Source organism: Halichoerus grypus, chromosome 3, assembly GCF_964656455.1.
Source record: "Halichoerus grypus chromosome 3, mHalGry1.hap1.1, whole genome shotgun sequence".
NCBI lineage: Eukaryota > Metazoa > Chordata > Mammalia > Carnivora > Phocidae > Halichoerus > Halichoerus grypus.
In genome coordinates this window covers 111173108-111194287 of record NC_135714.1, presented here as the reverse complement: position 1 = coordinate 111194287, position 21180 = coordinate 111173108, and the positions used below count along the sequence as shown (strand labels likewise).

The 21180-nt window shown below is 33.8% G+C and overlaps 1 long non-coding RNA gene across 2 annotated transcripts in view; it reads left to right on the top strand.

Moving 5' to 3' along the window:
* Window positions 1-21180, top strand: part of LOC118544266 (uncharacterized) — a 283206-nt gene that overhangs the window by 246162 nt on the left and 15864 nt on the right. For both annotated transcript variants that reach the window (XR_013446168.1, XR_013446169.1), the window contains exons 3-4: window positions 6633-6730; window positions 10697-10890. This is a non-coding gene — a long non-coding RNA (uncharacterized LOC118544266). The remainder of the gene's footprint in view (window positions 1-6632; window positions 6731-10696; window positions 10891-21180) is intronic.

Here is a 21180-nt window from a genome sequence, read left to right as displayed (position 1 = left end):
AAGCCATCTGTACGGGGACTTTGTTGAGAGGTTTTTGATTACTGATTAAATCTCATTGCTAGTATAGGGTCTGTACAGGTTTTCTATATCATCATGATCTAGTCCTGGTAGGTTGTATATTACTAGAAATTTATCTATTTCTTCTAGTTTGTCCAATCTGTTAGCATATAATGCTCCTAAATGTCTATCATGGTACTTTTTATTTCTGTGGCATCAGTTGTAACATCTCTTTCATTTCTGATTTTATTTATTTAACTCCTCTCTCTCTCTCTTTTTTTTTTTTTTTTTTTTTTGGTGAGTTTAACTGAAGGTTTGTCGATTTTGTTCATCTTTCCAAAGAATCATCTCTTAATTTCATTGGTCTTTTTCATTGTCATTTTAGTCTCTATTTCCTTCATTTCTCCCCTAATCTTTGTTATTTCCTTCCTTCTTCTAACTTTGGGCTTCATTTGTTCTTTATCTAGTTCCTTGAGGCATAAAGTTAAGTTGTTTATTTGAGACTTTTCTTGTTTTTTGAGGTAGGAATTTATTGCTATGAACATTTTTCTTAGAACTGCTTTTGCTGCAACCCATAAATTTAGGTATGTTACATTTCCATTTTTGTTTGTCTCAAGGCATTTTCTGATCTCTCTTTTGATTTCTTCTTTGACCTATTGATAGTTTAATAACATGTTGTTTAATATCCACATATTTGTGAATTTTCCAATTTCTTTGTGTAATTAATCTCTAGTTTCATACCATTGTAGACAGAAAAGATGCTTGATATTATTTCAATGTTCTTAAATTTACTAAGACTTGTTTTGTGGCCTAACATATGGTCTATCTTGGAAAATGTTTCATGTGCACTTGGGACAAATGTGTATTCTGTTGTTTTTGGATTGAATGTTCTGTAAATATCTGTTAAATATTTATCCAGCTTCCCTAAATGTACCAGTATTTTGAACTTAGAACCATAGCTCAAATTTTCTGTTTATGTCTTTTAGATAAATAGAATATTATAGCATGGTTTTAGAATGGAGATCTGTTTTTTCCTCAAAAATATGATTCATCCAGGGCGCCTGAGTGGCTCAGTTGGTTAAGCAACTGCCTTCGGCTCAGGTCATGATCCTGGAGTCCCGGGATCGAGTCCCGCATCGGGCTCCCTGCTCAGTAGGGAGTCTGCTTCTCCCTCTGACCCTCCTCCCTCTCATGCTCTCTCTCTCAAATAAATAAAAAATCTTTAAAAAAAAAAAAATATATGATTCATCCACACTTTTTGCATGCAGAGTTCATTCCTTTTTTTATTGCTGCATAGTTTTTCATTGAGTGACTACACCAGGATCTAGCTATGCAGTCTACACTTCATGGACATTTAAATTGTTTCCAGTTTGGGGCTGCTAAGAAATATACTGCTGTAAACATGTTTACACATTTCTGAGTTCAAATATACATAAAATTTAAAACTATATAACCAAGAATGGAATTCCTCAATAATGGGATTGTTCTATAATCAATTTCAGTATATAAGGCCAACCTGTGTAAATGATTGTATTCCTATTACTGGAGTATGGGATTCTAGTTACTTTACATACTCATTGGCACTTGGAATTAATCAGTCTTTTTTTTTTTTTTTTGTAATTTACTCATTCTTGTTATTATAAAGTAGTATCTCATTATGAGAGTAAATATGGAGCTAATGAGGTTTATTGATCATTGCACATTATCTTTTGTAAATTGGTTCTTCAAATATTACCCTTTTTTGTATAGGGTTGTCTGTAATTTTTATTTGGATATTTTTATGGATTTAAAACTGCTGTTATTCTTAAGTTTTCCAAATATCTTCTTTCTGTGGTTTGTGTTCCAATGTCTTAGTTGTGTCTTGTTTAATGGAAAAGCATTCTTAATTTTAATGATGTCCACTTTTTCATGTTCAGTTCTTTTGTGCCCTGTTTAGGAAATTTCATCCTATCCCAAAGTCCTGAAGATAGTATTTTCTAGGATTTTTCCTGTTATGCCCTTCATATTTATATTTAAAATCCATATGGACTTAATTTTTATGTATGAAGTGATCTAGGGTCATAAATGTATTTTCCTATGTGGATATTAAATTGACTTCTTTCTATACTGTTGTTTCCATACTACAGTGAAGTATATTTATATATGAATGAGTCTGTTTTTAGACTCTATACTTACACAAATATTACACAGTCTTAATTATTGTAGCTTTATTATAAATCTTATTTAGATTTCTTTAATTTCCCTGGGTTAAAGTTCATATTATCTGACATTGTTTTATGCAACTTCAGTTCAATTTACTCTCTGTTATGGGCTGAATGTTATGTCCCATCAAGATTTGTATATCAAAGCCCTAACTCCCAGTGTAATGGTATTTGGAAGTGGGGCCTTTGGAAAATAATTAGGTTTAGATTAGGTCATGAGTATGGGATCCTCTAATGTTGAAAAGGAGTGGTGAGCAGGGACATCCTTGCCTTTTACCTGATCTTAGTGGGAAAGCTTTGAGTTTCTTACCATTAAAGGTGATGTTAGCTGTAAGTTTTTGGAACTTTAAGACAAGTTCCACTCCTAGGAAGGCCTTGAATTGCAATTTCTGTTCACCTGCCTTGCAAGATTGACAAAAGATTTTCTCAAGTTTCAGCTTCTTGGCTATCTCCTCTAGATACTTTTAGAAAAAAACATTGAACTAAGTATTGAGTTCCTATTCTGGATTCTCCCCTTGCATTTTAACCTCATAATTTTTCATTACTGTATTTAGTGTTCACATGACTTCAAGCCTATTTTTAAACAAACATGTTGTCCAAATATTTTGGTTGTTTTCAGTGGAAGGGGTGCTTCAGCATTGTCCAACTTGCCAGTAGCAGAAGCAGAAGTTCTGACTTTTTCTTTTTTCTAAAATATTTATCCTCTTCTGAGATTATTACAATTTGTCCCTTTATGGTGTTTATTGTTTAATATCTATATTTTCTATTAGGATGAAATATATTTCCACAGCAAGTCTTTGTCTCTTTTATTTATTGATGTATCCCTGATGCTTAAAATAATGTCTGACATATAGTAGTGGTTATTTACTAATTATTAGTCCAATAAAGAAAATACAATAAATGAAAAAGTGGAAACGTTGATTTAGACAGCAATTTCTGTCTGTTTGTTTAGTGCATTTGATATGTTTCTGGGGAAAAAAAAACACTACAAATTAGAATAGATAAAGTATCACTCAACATAGTACCTAATATATGGTAGACAATCAATAAATGTTGCCAAATAAAGAATAAGCAGATTTTCAAAGAGTAGAGAAACATCCTTGTTTAGGTAATACCTAGCTCTACTCATCAAGATACTGAGTTTTCTGCTTCACCTCTCCTTAGGATTGTCAAGCGGACATCACTGAGGCTAATAGGCTCTGTACTGGACACATTGTAGATGCCTGATAAAATCTTGTTGAGTTTGATATTGGCACCAACATGTAAAAATATTCCTACATACATAAATGCCTTACAAAATAGAACACTTCTTTATTAAATAGATATATTCTTAAACAGATGAAGACATAGATGTGTCTATTACATAGAATTAATTATGGCAATGTAATTACTGATATCATTGATAAAACACTGTTAATTAGGTCTATAAATTAGTTTTCATTTATTTATTCATTCAATAGCTGTTTAATGAATTCAAATATTTGTCAGGCATCTGTCTAACTTCTACACATAGAAAAAAATTTAAACAGAAGACCATGGCCTCTAAGTGTTTACAGTTCAATATAAGTTTTAAGAAATATCAGGCATTTAGAAGGAAAATTATTATATATTTAGGTGCTCCAGAAAGCCATGAACAATAACATACTACTCTAGATCAATGTATGGTTTCTCAAATTTGATTTAAAATTAAAATCTAAAGAAAGTTCTAAAAATTTAAGAAGTTTACATTCAATTACCATATGAATACATATTGCAGTATTCCTGTATTTCTTTCACTCTTACCATTTCTAAAAATGTTTTAAAAACACCAATCAGAACCCTTTAAAACATGTTTCCCTCAATTTTTTTTCACAGTAAATGAACAAGTAAGAAAAAGGTTAAATGTAAATTTAGAAAAAAAACATGAGCACATGAAACCAAAGTATATTGCAATGTTCAATAATATAAAACTGATATCCAAACAGCCACTTTTCCCAATAGCTCTGTAATCTATAGAATGAGATGATTTGACAAAATAGAGTCCCTATAACACAATAACAGATCAGTAAGAGTTCTCTTTCAAAGGAGGAATTACTATGTATTCAGCTGTGGTCTCTGTGCCACCATGAATGGGCTGCTGTCAGGCTATCTTATGTAACTATTATTCCACCCATTTCACCTCTGAACTGTTTATACTTTTAAAATTAGTTAATTTTCAATCAAAGGAAGAAAAACATAGTGTTGTTTCATAAATAAACAATTCATAAGTAAATAGTTATCATAAAAATATGCACGACTCACCAGTGCTGATAGAGTAGATCTGGAGAGAGCTAACACTTCGTAGCCATTTGATAATCATTCAATAAGCAATGTTTTTATTTTCATACTGTAGTAAATAGTCTGTATGAAAAAGTATTAGAAGTCATATGAGCTATGATTTTGAATTTAAGAGCATCATTAGTTTATTGTCATAACTTGGTTTTGCTTTCCAACAGACATAAAATAATTTATTCAGGTTAGAAACTTTGAGTGATTTGAAATATATTCTAATAATCCACCCTTGTGCAAAAGACTTTAGCACTTCTTTTATTATATTTTCCTTAAAAAGCAGTTGCCTTCAGAGATCTAGAAGAATTTCATCAGTTTTATGTCTTAAAATATCCCAACTTCTACAAATGCAGTACTAAGCAAATGGAAACTTTTCAGTAAGATTTCTTAAGTTGTAGTTTGATACACCCTACAGTTTGTGACTCTGTCAAGTTCTAAGATGATTATGACCAAACGAAGTTTGAGAAATTATAAGCAGAAATATTTCAGATCTGTCGAAAAGCACTCCAAAACCAAAAGAGGAGTCTGAACAAGGAGAAATTAATGCTGAGGATTAAGTTTATGTAAACAAACAAGGAGTGAAATGTGTATAAGCATACGCTTAATTTAAGATGGATCTTTCACAAGTAAGAGGAAGAAGAGAAAGACACCTGTCATTTAACATTCAATAAATATTTTTCATGTGACTACTTTAACCAAATGTTATTTGTAAAGCTGGGTATTTAGAAGGAACTAAAACAAATAAAAGTAAATCTCTAACCTCCTAAATTTTACATTCTAGTTTTGGGAGGGGGATGATAGCAGGAGAGAAAAAATAATTATAAGTTAGCAAATTATATAGAATAATAAATGGTGAGGTGTCTTAAAGGAAAAAAAATGGCAAGGAGATAAGTAAAATGATGGAAGGATGGCAATTTAAAGAGGGTCCACGTAGAAGTCCTATGGAGAAGTTGACACCAGAGGAAAGGAAATATCTGGGTAGATAGGTGTGTGAGCAAGACCATGTTGATATTTAGGGGAAAATCATTGCAATGAGACCAGATTTGAAAGCCACTGGAGCATTTATGGTAGAGTAGTAACATAATTAAGTTTACATCAGTACAGAATGCTGAGTTGTGTGTGGACAACAGAAGAGTAAGGGAACAAATAAGAAGATACTGCAAAACTTTAGGAGAAAGGGAATTTTGGCTTGTACCAGGGTAGTAGAGGTAGAGATGGTAAGAAATTTTCTGAGGCCAGGTTTTTTTCGAACATAAGGCAGAGAGAATTTGATGTAGTGTATAAAAGAGTAGAATGAAGTAAGATTCTCAGAACCAAAGCCTAAAGAGCTAGAAGAATAAAGTGGCCAATAACAGAAATCAGTAAAACTTGCAAGAGTGAGTTTTTGTAGAAAAATGAGAGCTCAGTTTGGGACAAGTTAAGTTTAAGATCTCTATTAATCATCTTAGTGAAGATTTTGAGTCTGCCATTGGGTATATGAGACCAGAAACCAGAGAAGATATCCAGAGACAGATATACATTTGGGAATTATTAGCACATAAAGAACTTATGGGATGTGAAGCCATGAGAACCAAAGACATCATGAAAAGATTTATTATAAAATGAAATCACAGAGATACACTGGCTAGACACTGAGGCGATAAAAAGTTGACAGGTCTGGGATATGAGGATGAAACAGAACAATGCACTGAGCGGAAGCTGCCAGAGAAACTGTGGTATCCTAGGAGTGAAGAAAGCATTTCAAGAAAAAGGAAGATGATCAACTGTTTAGTGAGGCTGCTCGGTCAATAAAATGAACAGGGAGAAATAACCATTGGTGACCTTGACACAAGTAGTTTTCCTGGAATTGTGCCTATGACAGCTTGCCTCATATGGGTTCATGTGAAAATGGGAGGAGGGAAAATAGAAAGAGGCAGTATAGCAACACTCTCAAAGGATATTTCTATAAAGGCAAAGAGAGAAACTTGTGCAATATCTAAGGAGGAAAGCAAGACTGGGAGACTGTTTTTTCCCCAAGATAGATGTTGGTATATTTATGAAGAAATTGTAATAGTAAACATCAATGATGCAGGAAAAGAGGAAAGACAGGAAAGACTTTGGTTTGATTTGAGCCATATCTCTATGTAGGTCAAAGAAAAAGGGATATATGACAAAAAAGGAAGGACAGAAATTTCATTTCGATCAAAAGAAGAAAAGGCTGATTGTTCAAAAGCTGATGCAGTTAGGTGAGTAGATTTTCTGTGGAATTTGTCGAAGTTGTCTTCTAATGACTTTGGAATTTTCAGTAAAATAAGGAAAAAGATTATCAGTGAAGAATAAGAATAGGGGAAGATGTGTTAGAGATTTGAGGGGAGGGGAGAAGAAGGTGAGATACAGTCATAGGGAGAGGAAAAGTTAATGGTTTGAGGAAGATAATATTGCATGGAGAATTAAGGAGTCAATTGAGGCTGTTGGTTACAGATTCAACATAAAATTTATCAGTATTATTGTATGTTTTTTCCGTATGTTTATTGTACGATTTAGCTGCAAAATCATATGCAGACAGTAGACAGAGATGTGGATTTGCCAAAGGCTCTGGTGTACCTAAGTAACCCGGAACTTTAAAGGTGTCCTCTCTCTTCTATGATTTCTCTTCTCACCTAGTTTGGAAAAATGGATCTAGTTTAAATAGTAGGAAACTTGATGTTTGACTTTTAATTTTTTAAATTTTAGAATAGCTAGATTTACAGAAAAATTGTGAGCAGACTATAGAGAAATTCCCATATACTCCACAATCACTTTCTTATGTTGTTAAAATTTGTCACAACTAATAAACCAATACTGAAACATTTTAACCAACTAAACACCATATATTTATCCAGATTTATTTAGTTTTTACCACATACATTTTTCTGTTCCAAGATCTTGTCCAGGAAAGTACATTTTATTTAGTCATTGTATTTCTTTAGGCTCATCTTGGTTGTGAAAGTTGTAGATTCTCCTTGTTTTTGATGATCTTTTCAGTTTTATGGAGAAATATTAAGGTATGTTGTAGGAAGTCTGTCAGTTGAAATGTGTCTGATTTGTTCTGATCGTGAGACCAGGGTTACTGTTGTGTATACACTATCAACATGATGTCACTATGGATGTTAATCTTGATCACCTGGGTGAGTAGTATTTATTAGATTTCTTCACTGTTTCTTTATTTTCATACTGTTATCTTTAAAAAAAAAAGATTTATTTATTTATTTTAGAGAGAGAGAGCAGGGAGATAGAGGCAGAGGGACAGAGAGAGAGAGAGAGAGAATCACAAGTGGGCTCCCCACTGAGCATGGAGCCCGAAGTGTGGCTCGATCCCACGACCCAGAGATTGTGACCTGAGCCAAAATCAAGAATCATATGCTTAACCAACTGGGCCACCCAGTCACCCCCATACTGTAATCTTAAAAAGAAGTCACTATGCACGGGAGGGCATGTAAGGAATGAGGAGCTATGCTAACCCTCTTCTGTTATAAATTTTCTTCTGCACAGATTTACCTATTCACTCCCATTTATTTATTTATTCAGCTACTTATTTATTTATATGAAACTCATGGATGTCTATGTAATAGCTTGGGTTATAATAGAATACTGCTCCATGTGTTTTGTTGCTCACATTATTCCAGCTTTGCTCACTAGGAGCTCTTTCAATTGGTTCCTGTGTCCTGTTGACATATACCCGTCATTGTGGGTTCTGAACAATTTTGTTGCATTTTTTTTTTTTTGAGCACTTTCTCACTTTCTGGCACTACAATGTCTTCCAGGCTCATTTTCTATATTCCTCACTCCAGCCCTAGATTTAGCTATTTCTTCAAGGAGCTCTGAAAATCCAGACATTTTAAAATGAAAAGGATTTTTTAAATGTTTTCTGTCTTAATATTCTTCTCTAAAGCAATGAATGCCTTGCTTTCTACGTGAAATTGCAATGGAAGAGAACTATAGGCTATTATACAACAAAGCATAATCCCAACACTAAGAGCAAGAAAAACAGTGGGAATACTGTGAATCTCTATAGACCCTCATAAGACCAGACAGTATTATAAGTGTCTAACAATTTTAATTCATTTAATCCTGACAATGAGATAGTGGGATGGGTCCTCTGTTAAATATCTTGTGTAATGCTCACAACAAAACACCATGGGTAGTTAGTTTTTATTGCCCATTTGGCAGATGAAAAAACTGAATCCAAGGCACACATGTCTAGTAGTTTCAAGATAGAATTCTGGGATTTGAATTCAGATTTATCAGATTCTCAAATATAAATCCATAATTACTACAAATATTGTCTACTTGACTATATTAATGATGGAAAAAATCAAATTTTCATCATTATTTTTATGTCAAAATAATGGAATTGGATGTGATTTAACTAAAGATTCTTTAAACTCTGAAGTTTCTTCTAAATTCTTGTAAATTCTAAAGGTCTTCTAAATTGACAACGATGTGGTTCAATGATTTTCCCAATTTCCCTGGTTATATTAGATGCCTTTGTCTCTGTGTTCCTTTTACAACCCATATATGTGTCTAATAAATGATTTATCACATCAAGTCAAATTATTCCTATACATATCTCTTTGTACATGTTTTATTTACCTATGCAACCAAGCCTGATTTTTTTGTATATATTATAGAGAAGGTACAATTTTTACTTAATGGTCAATTAATTTTAGTTTAATGATTAAATAAATAAATGAGTAGGATGTCAATGTTAAGATTAGAGGTTGTCATAGACAAGACACTAAGTCATTTTTAATATTAAAGAGAATTAAATGTAATTACTTATAAGGTTTCTGAGATTATGATGAAATGTATATTGTTATTTTTAAAACTAGATATTTAACAAACTTAAATATCATAAAAGAGGCAGAAATTTTTAAGAAAGTAAAAGACAACAGGCATTTCTCTGATTTTGTTTATTAAAAGTATAAGAAACAATACTAAGGGGAAAAACAAATGTTACTCTCTAAGCAATAGAAATTTACATAGAGTAATTGATTTGAATTTCAATCCAATTTTACTAACATATTTTCAGTATAATTTATGACTGCTTCATTTTCAAATACTTATTGTATTTTTAAAGGTAGATTGGTAAAGATCAGTCCAATTCTCTGTTTGACTTATCTAATGTTTGAGCTTTAATTGAGTTTATCCATCAAAGTCACATTTCATTTGGGGAATGGATGTCAGACTACAGCAGTTAGCAATGATGATGGAAAGGACTCTAAATTAACTAACAATAGTATCTTAGAACAGAAATTAAAGTCTATATTCATACTCTTCTTAGAACTTTAATTCAAATAAAAATAGTTGAATATTGAGTGATGCTCAAATATTCATTAAAATAGTATTTTATAAATTGAAGTCATATGCTAGAAGGATGTTTAAGCCTAATAAATGTCATTTTAAGCCTAGAATGCCATTTATAACATTGTGTCAGTACATAGATAACAATTTTATGTTAGTAGCTCTATAAATAACTTATGTAAAATTCAATATGTTTTGGTTTGCATATTTAACACACTCATTGATGGTGATATAACTTTCAATACAATCAAGATACAAAATTCTTTCCTTTGATAGTTAAGACAAAAGTAACTTAAAGAATGGAGGAACAGAAAGAAGAGAAATATATATATTGTCTATATTTTCCGGGTAATTATCATTGTCCGTGGATGGTATGTGGTTATTTCCCTAGTTCCAGAATGCAGATTTGAAAAGGACATATTTAGCAAATGGCAGAATTGCTACATTGATTGCATTAGCTTTGGAGTATGGACTGTGATGGTAGGAAAGGCCAAGTAAAAGCCTCTACCTATCAAAATAGTAAATCCAAAGCAGTATTATAACCCCAGAGGCATATCAGAGATCTGTGTCACTGTATAGGGCTTGACAAATGCAGGAGTATTGATTACCCCTTATGCCCATTCAACTTGGTTATTTGGCCTTTGGACAGAAGACAGAATTATTTGGAGAAGGGCAATGGATTATTATAAACTTAACAATGTGATAGCAGCTATTGTTCTGGATATTCTAGATATGTGTGTGTATGTGTGCCTGTATGCATGTCCATAATCCAATATACACCTCTTTATCTGGCCAAGCTATTTTTTTCTGTATCTATTAATATAGATCTTCTGAAATTTTATTTTGTTTTGTTTTGTTTTGTTTTCTAGCCAGCATGGCTAATAATACATCTTCATGGTCCTACCTCAAGGCCATCTCAACTCCCCACCTCCATATCATAGCCTAGTCTGCAAGGAGTTGATCACCTTCCCCTTCTATAAGACATCACACTGGTGCACAACCTTGATGGTTTCATGCAACTGGGTCTGGTGAGCAGGGACCAGCAACTACTTCAGACACTTTGGTAAGATGTATGCAAGGCAACTTGTAGAAAACTCAGGTTTTTACCAATTAAGTGAAATTTCAGGGATTCAGTTCTCTGGGGCATGTCAATATAATCTCAAGTAAAGGAAAAGTTACTGTACTTGACCCCTCTTAGAACTAAGAATGAAGCATAATAGTTCTCAGCCATTTTTAGAATTTGGAGGTAGCATATATCCCATTCATGTGGGCTACTTTGATCTAATTACCGAATAACCTAAAGACTGCAATTTTTAAGGGGGCCTAAAACAAGAAGCGTTTTCAACAAGTCTAGATGCCATAAAAGTGGATCTGCCACTTGGGTTTTACAGTCATGGTACTCTAAATGTTGGTGACAGATAGAAATGTATATGGCAGGCCCTCCTAGGTGAATTAAAGTATATACCTTTATGATTTGGATCAGAACTATGCCAGTCTCTATCAATAATTCCCCTTTTGAGACATACCTTCTGACTCTGGATTTCTGTTCTTTGACCTCATCTTTTATAATCATTCTCTTTTCATCTTTTTCTCATTCTTTTACATTTTGAAAAATTTTCAAGTTTGTTTTTCAAAATACTGATTATTTGGAAGAGTTAATTCTACTTAACAGTGCTCAAAGTAAATTGTAATTATACGTTTAAATCTTGAGTGTCTTTATGATCTCATCTTACCTCAGTCATTTACTTTTCCAAATCTAAATTCATCTCGATGTATTATTTCCTTATGGCTTCCCTGTCTTTGCCAAGAGAGGTTGTAAAATTTTGCATTTTTCTGAACATTCAACTTGTCTTTTTAAATTTCCTTAATTATTTTAGTATATTAACATAGTCTTAATTTGAAATGAATATGCAGTTTGTATTTTTCTCAAAAGACACTAGATGGGAGAGCTGGGTTAAGTCTTATATATGACTTGGTAGACTTTTTTCCCCAAGAGCAATGCTCTGCTGTCACCACTTCAGCAACTATTTCTCACAGTGAAGCAAATCAAGAGAAATTATAGGGTAGTGGCTCCTCATGACATTCAGATCTATATTCCCCAATTCCCATGACTTCTACAAAGTTTTATGTGTGAATATGTTTTATAGTTTCTGCAGAACTGGTAGCTGCTACTACAAATTGTTCCTTATCATTTACCCTTTGGTTTTCTAAGCATGTTTTAATGTTTAGCTGCCAACGAAAAGCAAACATCTCAGAAGTACTTACTTTGTTGACATGATTTTTCTTTTTCTTTTTGAATGACAAGAGCACTCTCCATGACACACATTTGACAAGACATGATGCCTGAAGTGTAACACCCCTTCTCACAGCCCACTTTAGTGTTGTCACCTTTGTCCTCTCAGATCTAGTTCTGATGAGCAGCTTGACATGTAACCCATTGTTTAACTTTGGATGGGTGGTTACCAATCATATTTGATTGATGTTCAGGGCTCCTTCAGTATTTTCTGCTTTAACTATATGGTTATCCTGCTAAACTAGAAAGATTACTTATAATTTTAATGCAAAAATATTTCTGTACACAAAGACCACCAGGCTCACTCTTCACTGCCTCTCATGCTTGTCTGTACTTATCACTTCTTAGTAGACTGTTCATTGCTGGGAATATCCTTGAATGTCCTGGAACTATCCAAGGATGCAGCTGTATCTTTGCTTTTTTGTTTTTTTAGGTGGCAAGAATTATACTGTTAGCCTGCTATAGAGGGAAATGAACAAATTAATGTATAAATTTGGTTCTAGCTGGCTAAGGAGATGGTACCCTAGTTACTTTTTTTTAAAATGCAACTCAACTATTGAAACCAATTAAGTTGAGTAAAATGTTTCTACCTTTCTTTGGTGTAATAGAAGAATGCTTTTCAATTGTCATTTTCATCATCTTTTAATTTTCTCAATTTAAGTCTTGAAACATCTTTTTAAATGGCATGCATTATTGCAAGAAAGAAAAGAAAGGAAGGAAGGAAGGAAGGAAGGAAGGAAGGAAGGAAGGAAGGAAGAGAGAAAGGAAAGGAAGAAAGAAACAGAAAAAGAAAAAAGCATCTCCAGGTAGAGAAGTTGTGCTGCTTCCTTCTTCTTCTTCTTCTATTATTTATTTATTTATTTATCTATCTATTTATTTATTTATTTATTTATGTGTGTGTGTGTGTGCTGCTTTCTTCTTACAGATGAACCTGTGGCAGTCCTCTCAGATTTCAATATAGATACCCCATTCCTGACAGTATAATAGTATCCTCTGTTAAATATATTATACAACTGTTTTCTTGAAATTGTCTTCCTTACCTTTCTCTTCCTTATTCCCCAGTTACCTCATTCACTCAAGCAACTGGTAATTCTTGGCTAATTGCCTTAAAGAAGGAATGTAGCAATTGCAAAAGGAAATACTGCACAGATATCATTCTGGTTTTTGCGTTTCAAATGCCTTGCTCTTAGAAAAATGGTTAATCTATCAATTAAGATATAAGTTCAGGAACGCCTGGGTGCCTCAGTTGGCTCAGTTGGCTAAGCGTCTGCCTTCGACTCAGGTCATGATCCCAGGATCGAGCCCCACATCAGGCTCTCTGCTCGGCGGGAATTTGCTTCTCCCTATCTCTGTCCCTCTGTGTTTTCCCTCTCTTTCTCTCTCTCAAATAAGTAAATAAAAATTTTTTTAAAGATTTTATTTATTTTTGACAGAGAGAGAGAGACAGCGAGAGCAGGAACACAAGCATGGGGAGTGGGAGAGGGAGAAGCAGGCTTCCCGCAGAGCAGGGAGCCTGATGCGGGGCTGGATCCCAGGACCCTGGGATCATGACCTGAGCCGAAGGCAGACGCTTAACGACTGAGTCACCCAGGTGCCCCAAATAAAATATTTTTTAAAAAAAGATATAAGTTCATTATATTCAATAGAGACCCAACTTAATAGGAGATCAACTAAAATAGAAACCTATTTCTTTTTCATAAGAAAGTCCAAGCTTTATGGTATGTGGTTCCAGTTTTCAAAAGCATCAAGATTCGAGATCTTTTGATCTTATGTATGCCTTTCCTTATTTATGACATCTAAGACAGGTGACCACCACAGCTATCAATGAGTGCAGGAAGGAAAAAAGGAAATGAGGATAAATCATAGCCTTTTATTTTAAGACAAAACAAGAGGATGAGCACATCACTTTTTCTCATATCTCATTGTCATAGAAAAGTGAATTTGCTTGGCCAAATTTTGGAGGTACAAAATTCTTGTCAGTAATAAAATATTTTTGGGAGAAAAATTGTCATTTTCCAGAAAATGTCTTGATAAGGAGGGATGGAAGGGAACTGGTTTGTCAGGTTGGAGTGGTAGGGAAAAACAGACTCCAAAGAAGCAATTACATCAATGGGCATTACCTATGAAAGGGGGGCTGGGGATGGGGAGAATAGAAAAGCTGAAAGGGAATCATTGAGCCACATAAAAGATAAAAATATTTTTTTAACACAAGAATATCAAATATTCAGCATTAAATAGCTCGTGTTCCTGTTGTAATCCATTGCTTCTAACTTCTTTAAAGTTTTGAACAATCTCACAAAAGCCTCATGTGAGAATTCAGAGAAAGAAGCCAAGACCATATTTGGGTTGACACTGAAATGCAGAGAAAGCAACCGTTGTTAAGGGGCAAGAGTGGAGACAGGGACACAGGAGGAGTGAGGAGTGAGTGAAAAAACACAAAACACCACCGTTCGAGGAGTATGTACAATGCCTAGGAATGACTTTAGGCTTTTCTATAGAAAAGAGAATAGGATAAAAATTCAAGTCTGGGGGCACCTGGGTGGCTCAGTTGGTTAAGCGTCTGCCTTCGGCTCAGGTCATGATCCTGGAGTCCCTGGATCAAGTCCCGCATCAGGCTCCCTGCTCGGCGGGAAGCCTGCTTCTCCCTCTCCCACTCCCCGTTTGTGTTCCCTCTCTCGCTGTGTCTTTCTCTGTCAAATAAATAAATAAAATCTTAAAAAAAAAAAATTCAAGTCTGATTTGGGGCGCCTGGGTGGCTCAGTCGTTAAGCGTCTGCCTCCTGCTCAGGTCATGATTCCAGAGTCCTGGGATCCAGTCCCACATGGGGCTCATTGCTCAGTGGGAAGCCTGCTTCTCCCTCTGCCTGCTCTGCCTGCCCCCCGCTCCCCACCCGGCTTGTGCTCTCTCTCTCTGATAAATAAAATCTTTAAAAATTTTTTTCGTTGAAAAAAAAATTCAAGTCTATCTTAACCTGGATCTTAAGTGATAAGCCCGGCTGATGAATGATTTCCACAATCTTATGAGACTCTCAGAATAGGGAGGAGCACTGAAAATTTGTTGGCAAGCAGGGTAAGTGGGGACGCAAAAGGAGTTGCTTCATTCTAGATCATCAGAAATCTATTAGGAATATTACAATTGTAGACTTAGTTCAGCAAGCCAGTGAAATCAGATTATATAATAGAAAACAAAGTTTCAGAGCGGTTAAGTGCATTAACTAAGATCTCAGAGCAGATTAGGAGCAGCATGCCAGGCCTTATGGCATTTGTTTAAATATCCTTTCTGTAGTGCTGCATCTCAGATCCTGAAGTCCTCTTAAGGTGTTTGATTTCTTAACTCACACTTAGTTGCCTGTCCCTAAATTTCTTTGCTCAAAATTCCCTGTGTTCAAATTTTCAAAGTAAAGTAGCTAATCAATTATTAGTTAATAATTTTGCTAAATTATTTTTCACAAAATATATAAATGATCTATATGTACTAAATATAAATAAATTATATATACTCTCTTTCAGATAATATCCATCATTCATTCATTCTTTCATTCAATCAATCACAAAATATATATTGAGCATTGGTTATATGTCTAAGCACAGTTCTAGATGCCAGAAAAAGCAAAAGTAAACAGAAAGAACATATTTTTACATTTGGTACATTTGTTTTAGGAACACTGAGCCATAAAGGCCTTCTTCAGTATCAGCATTTATTTGTTAGAAGCTTATCAATATTACAGGCATAGTGTCTAACATTTATGTAATGCTTTATAGGTGCCAAGGACTACCTTCAGTTTTTTAACTCCTTAATTTACTCTTCACCCTAATCTTTGGAGATCGATAGTTTTCTTGCTTTTACAAATGAAGGAATTGAGAGATAGAAAATTGAAATAACTTGCTCAAGGTCACATGACAAATAAATGGCAGAGCCTGGAATGAAATCCAGAGAACCTGGTCCCAGCACGTGCTCATAATCACTGCGTGTGACCTCTATTTATTTCTCTTGCAAAGAGATGGGAAATGGGGAAATATCAAAATATTTCCTAATACAAACTTACTTAATGCGTGTAAAATGAAATCTGATTTTTCTCTTAAAGATATAATCCTTATTTTGTGTGCATACATATTTAATACCCACCATTTATACATATATGTGTTTATAAGAGGAAATCATTAATAAAACAGAATGCGAGGGAATGTGATCATTCAGTATTCTCAGAAATAAGTAGAAGTGATGACATAAAAAGGAAGGAAAACACTCCTCTTTATTGCCAGTGAGTGCATTACTGCCAAGCTTTACTGCAAAACAAAAAGCCAGAGAACACTTGACTAGATAAGGCTAAAAGCACACACACACTTGTGTTCTTTTTAAAATGAAATATTCAGCAGCAAGATGACATAAGTGACCATGAAAAGTGGGTTGTGGACAGAAAAGTAGAAGACAGATTCTGTCAGCGCATTTCAAAGAATTGGAGAGCAATCTCACCTCCAGGCCTGCCAGTATGGATGAAACTTGAAGTGAGAGCTCCAGTAATCAACCTCAGTACAGCTGCAAACAGAAGATCAATCAGAATTATATTTTTGTGTGGTTTGGATTGCAAGAGAAGAAGAAATTAGATGAACGTGTCAATAACGGCCTCTCTGTGCACCTGGTAATTCATTGTCCAGATGATAAATTTGGCAAGATCAAAAATAAAATTGTTAAGCTTTCGGAGCTGATTTCTACCTGGATTGGCTATAGATGTGTACTATTTGCAACAACACACTTCAATTTATTTATGGTCTCTCCATTAGGAATGAATGGGTATTGAAGTATATCTTACATAGGAGAATTTCAAGACAATTGTGAAATAACAGATGACTAAAAATAAGGGAAACATATCCTCTTCATCAGACACCAGAGAACTACAAGTATAATTTTTAGTATTAATTTCTAAAGATAAGAGGAATTTTAATGTATTTAGAGCATATGCTTTTTTTAAAAACTGCTATTTGATAAAATTGGAATAAGATGTGAATGTCTATTTGTCTGTACAGTTTTCTAATGAAAAAAAGACAGTAGATAAATACAATGTGAGTTCAGTCTAATGGGAATTCTGAGCATCAGAAGGTAAGAAATAGTCTCAAACTTCTCAATACCCCTTCAGAGTTTTCTCATTCATGTTTCAGTCAAAATTAAGTTACAAACAGATTTCTCAATCTAAATCCTGGTTTTGTTTCCTTTAATTTCTGATCCTGAATGTATAAGACTCACAGCTTAGCTGATTAAAATGTGTTTACCACACTAAAGCTATTCATTCCCTTTCCAAAGCCTCTCTTTCCCCATCTCTCTTTCCTTGCCTTTCTTTGTCACGCACTCTCATTTGTCAGGACTGGTGGCCCCTCAGATCTGAGACGAAAAGTGGGAGCAGAGAGCACCTGATACATCTTCCCTGACTTCTCTCTCTTATATACATTATTTTCAATTTGTCTCCTTTCTTATACATACTTTAATATGTCCCAATTAAAAGATAGACAAGAGTGTACAAAATTGAAGTGAATGAACCAGTAATAGTATTTATAATTTTCTTTATTAAAGTAACTTTTATCTTTTCATTCATGACTCTTGGACAAACTGCAGTATTGAAGGCTGTCCTATCTCCCAGAATAGCAGAGGCATGTGTGCCTGGGCTGAATAGAGAAATAGGAATTATTATTACCAATAATTTTTCTCTAAACCATGTCATCTAAACTTTTTAGAATTTCCTTTTTTTCTCTCTGTATCTGAAAAATATACACCAATCAATGTTGGTGGTCATGGATCGGGTAGCAATAGACTGATTTTTTAGTTTCAATTGGCCATAATGAATAAAAGTTTAAAGAAAACTATTCCTCTTTTCCATGCTCTTTGAGAACACATTGAAGTAAATCAAGCTCAGTTTTGAAAATCAAAATGAATCAAGAAAGACAACAAATTTAAGGAGCTGTGAGAAAGATCTATCAGTATGAAATGAAATATAAGAAATGGCCCTGGGTATCTGTCCTCACTCAAAGAGAATTCAATTTATAAATTCCACCCTGATTTAGGCTGCCTTCAAGGGTTAAAATGAAAAATTAAATCAATTATCCATATCAATTTTAACTTGAAGGATTTTAGTGTTTCTTTTACAGATCTGCTTCATATTGATTGGATAAATAAGAAAATTATTCAACTATCAGATTTCTTTGATATGTATAAACATAAGCTAAAAGTATAAAACAATTTATTCTAGCTCTCAGTTTCACCATAAAAGTTGTATATTATTTAAGGCATACTTCTTTACGTGCCCCAAGAAATTGTAGGAAATTCAAATAAAGCTTAATAAGACAAGTCTGTAAAATATGGACATAATTTCAATTACTTAATTTCAAAGAGGGCAAGAAAAACTGTGGCCTATCTTTCTCATCCCTTTATTCTGTGGTAGGAAGCACAGCATATAGAGATGTATGTTAATTTAGCCTAGCTTTGTCACATAAAAACTTGCAGAGACTGAAAACCTTAATTTCATAGGTAAAACAGGGCAAAACTCATCTTTCATTTTTTTTATTAGGCTTAAGTAAGAAAATACCTATGGATTGCTAAGTACGGTGTCCTTGTTAAGTACTGATCAACTAAATGATTAAATAGCTATGAAACACACCAAAAAAATAAATAAAACAAATGAAAGAAAGATCAAGTGAGAATGACAGGTAAATACCCTCAGTTACAAAATACATTTGATCTTCATCATCTGAGCCTGAGAGAATATACATACACACACATACAATATATATTCTCATATATATACATTTTTATTCTCTGCAAAATAAAACTATCAATCCACCAACACATTTCTATATTTGGATGCAGACATGCTTTGGTTTGCTTATAGGAAACATTTTCTGTGTAAATGAATTACTTCTTCTGAAGCTGTATTCTTGTCAAATGTATAATGCATACAAAATAACTAGAATTCAGCCAATAATAGCATATTATCTCACAGGCCCGACCTTCATTAAGAACAATGTAGAACAGCATTAAAATGTGTGAAGAGTAATTTAAATTATGACTTTTTCGATTAAATAATGAGAATTTGTCATATTTATAACAAGTACAGACTCAGTAATAACAACAAAATAACATTCATTTCTAAATCATTCCATAGATAACAACAAAAGATTTTTTCAGTAGTAATTAGAGTTTAGGAAGTTGAAAGTACAGAAAGAGTAGGAAGAAAGATTTGGAAAACATATACTTTCATTTTAGAATGATAGTTTTTAAGAGATAGAATTGATAGAATTCTGCTTATGTTGTTCCTAGAGCTAGCCTAACTGCTTTTTAGCTTTTCAATTTAGCTTCCTATTTCTGTAGCCTGGTGTTAATATTAAACAGATCATCCATATTTTGATACATTACAAGTAAAGCCACTTGAAATCAAATAACATATTTCAGGGTTGAAACTGTGGCTTAGATTTATCATTAGGTATCTGCTGCATGACTTGAAACCTTACTTTCTATATGATTTCACCAAAAGTTCTAGAAACTTTGAGGAATGATTAGTACTGGAGGAGAGGACTCTAATACTTTTATGAGAAGTGTAGGGATTCAGAGAGATAGTATGGAGAACAACATTCAAATGAATTGGAATTAATTTTCCCCTGCTGAGAGATTGCAGCACGTGCTTTTCCTCAAGAAAAATTTCGTTACCTATACATTGTGCTACCTACCGAGCTTTTTGTGTTTATGTTTGCTATTGTGTTTAAGTTTGTTATTGAACAAACACTGAAAGGACAGAGACACAGCTCTGTGTACCTTACAATAGTTCCCTGTGGCTTCTGACATGACTTCCCAGCTGCTCTCCCTCATAAAACTTTCTCATAGCCCCGAGTGACCCCGGGGAGTAAAGATACAACAAGGGCAAGGCTTGTAGTTACCCTTTTTCAATATTTTTCTGCAGGAGCAAGCAGAAAGACTGTCTTTACTTTCTGGCCCTGGGATCCTGTAGATAGGATACCAGATTCATTTGATTTTATACATTCAACAAATAATGCTGGAGTGCTTGCCATGAGCCAGGCACCACCTTACCAGACACTGAGGATTGAACAATGAATATTATAGAACTTACAGAGCTTTCCATCTCAGCCATGACAGAAGGATGTTAAAAGGAAACTTTTAAATTTATGTATCATGAGAATATATATTACTTATGTTCCTCACTGAAATTAAAATATTCCTTTATTAGCCCTGACAATTAAGCTAAATACACAATATTAGTGAGAAAAGATGGTTGGTGTAGTGAGCTTCTGGTTTTAATAAATCTGTAATCCACAGGACATTTTCTAAACTCACAGAAATAAATTTACAGATTTCCTATTCTGACATGCAGAAGTAAGATAAGGTTTTCATCTATGTCTAGTACATTAAAAGGTAGAACAATAAACTATATACACTAGTAACTGAACCTTCATAGAAAATAATAAAGATATCAAATTTTATCAAATAAAAAATCATTTATTGAGTTCCTACTCTATATAGGGTGCTCTGTGAGTTACTTTTTAAGTGTTCATAATAACTTAAAAAAAAAAGTCACCTTCCTCAAGGACCTAACAATCTATTTGGGGAGACCAGATTTGTACATGAAAAATGAACAAGAGAGGATTTAAATATCAGTTCAAGAACACAAATAACTTTCAAGAACACTGAAAGATTTTCTTGTAAAGCACATAATTACTGAATTATAGCTGTAAAGGGTTAGGTATTTTGGAAAGAATCTTTCACAAGTTTTTTGGTTTCTCTATATTTTCATACATTCTCTTTTTTTCTCTGAATGGATATTATGTAATTATTAAGGAAAACTTCCAATGTTTTTTAAAATGTAACATGTATAGATTGCTATACTAGCTGGAGACCCCTAGGTTTTCTGTATATTTCTTTCATACATATGTGCTTGTGTGTGCAAACACCTTCTTGTGTGTGTGTATGTAGCTTCTCCATGCAGAATGAAAGAACAACCAATACACTTATCTCCAATTTTTAAATTTATCATTTTAAACTTAAATATTGATAAACATTGAT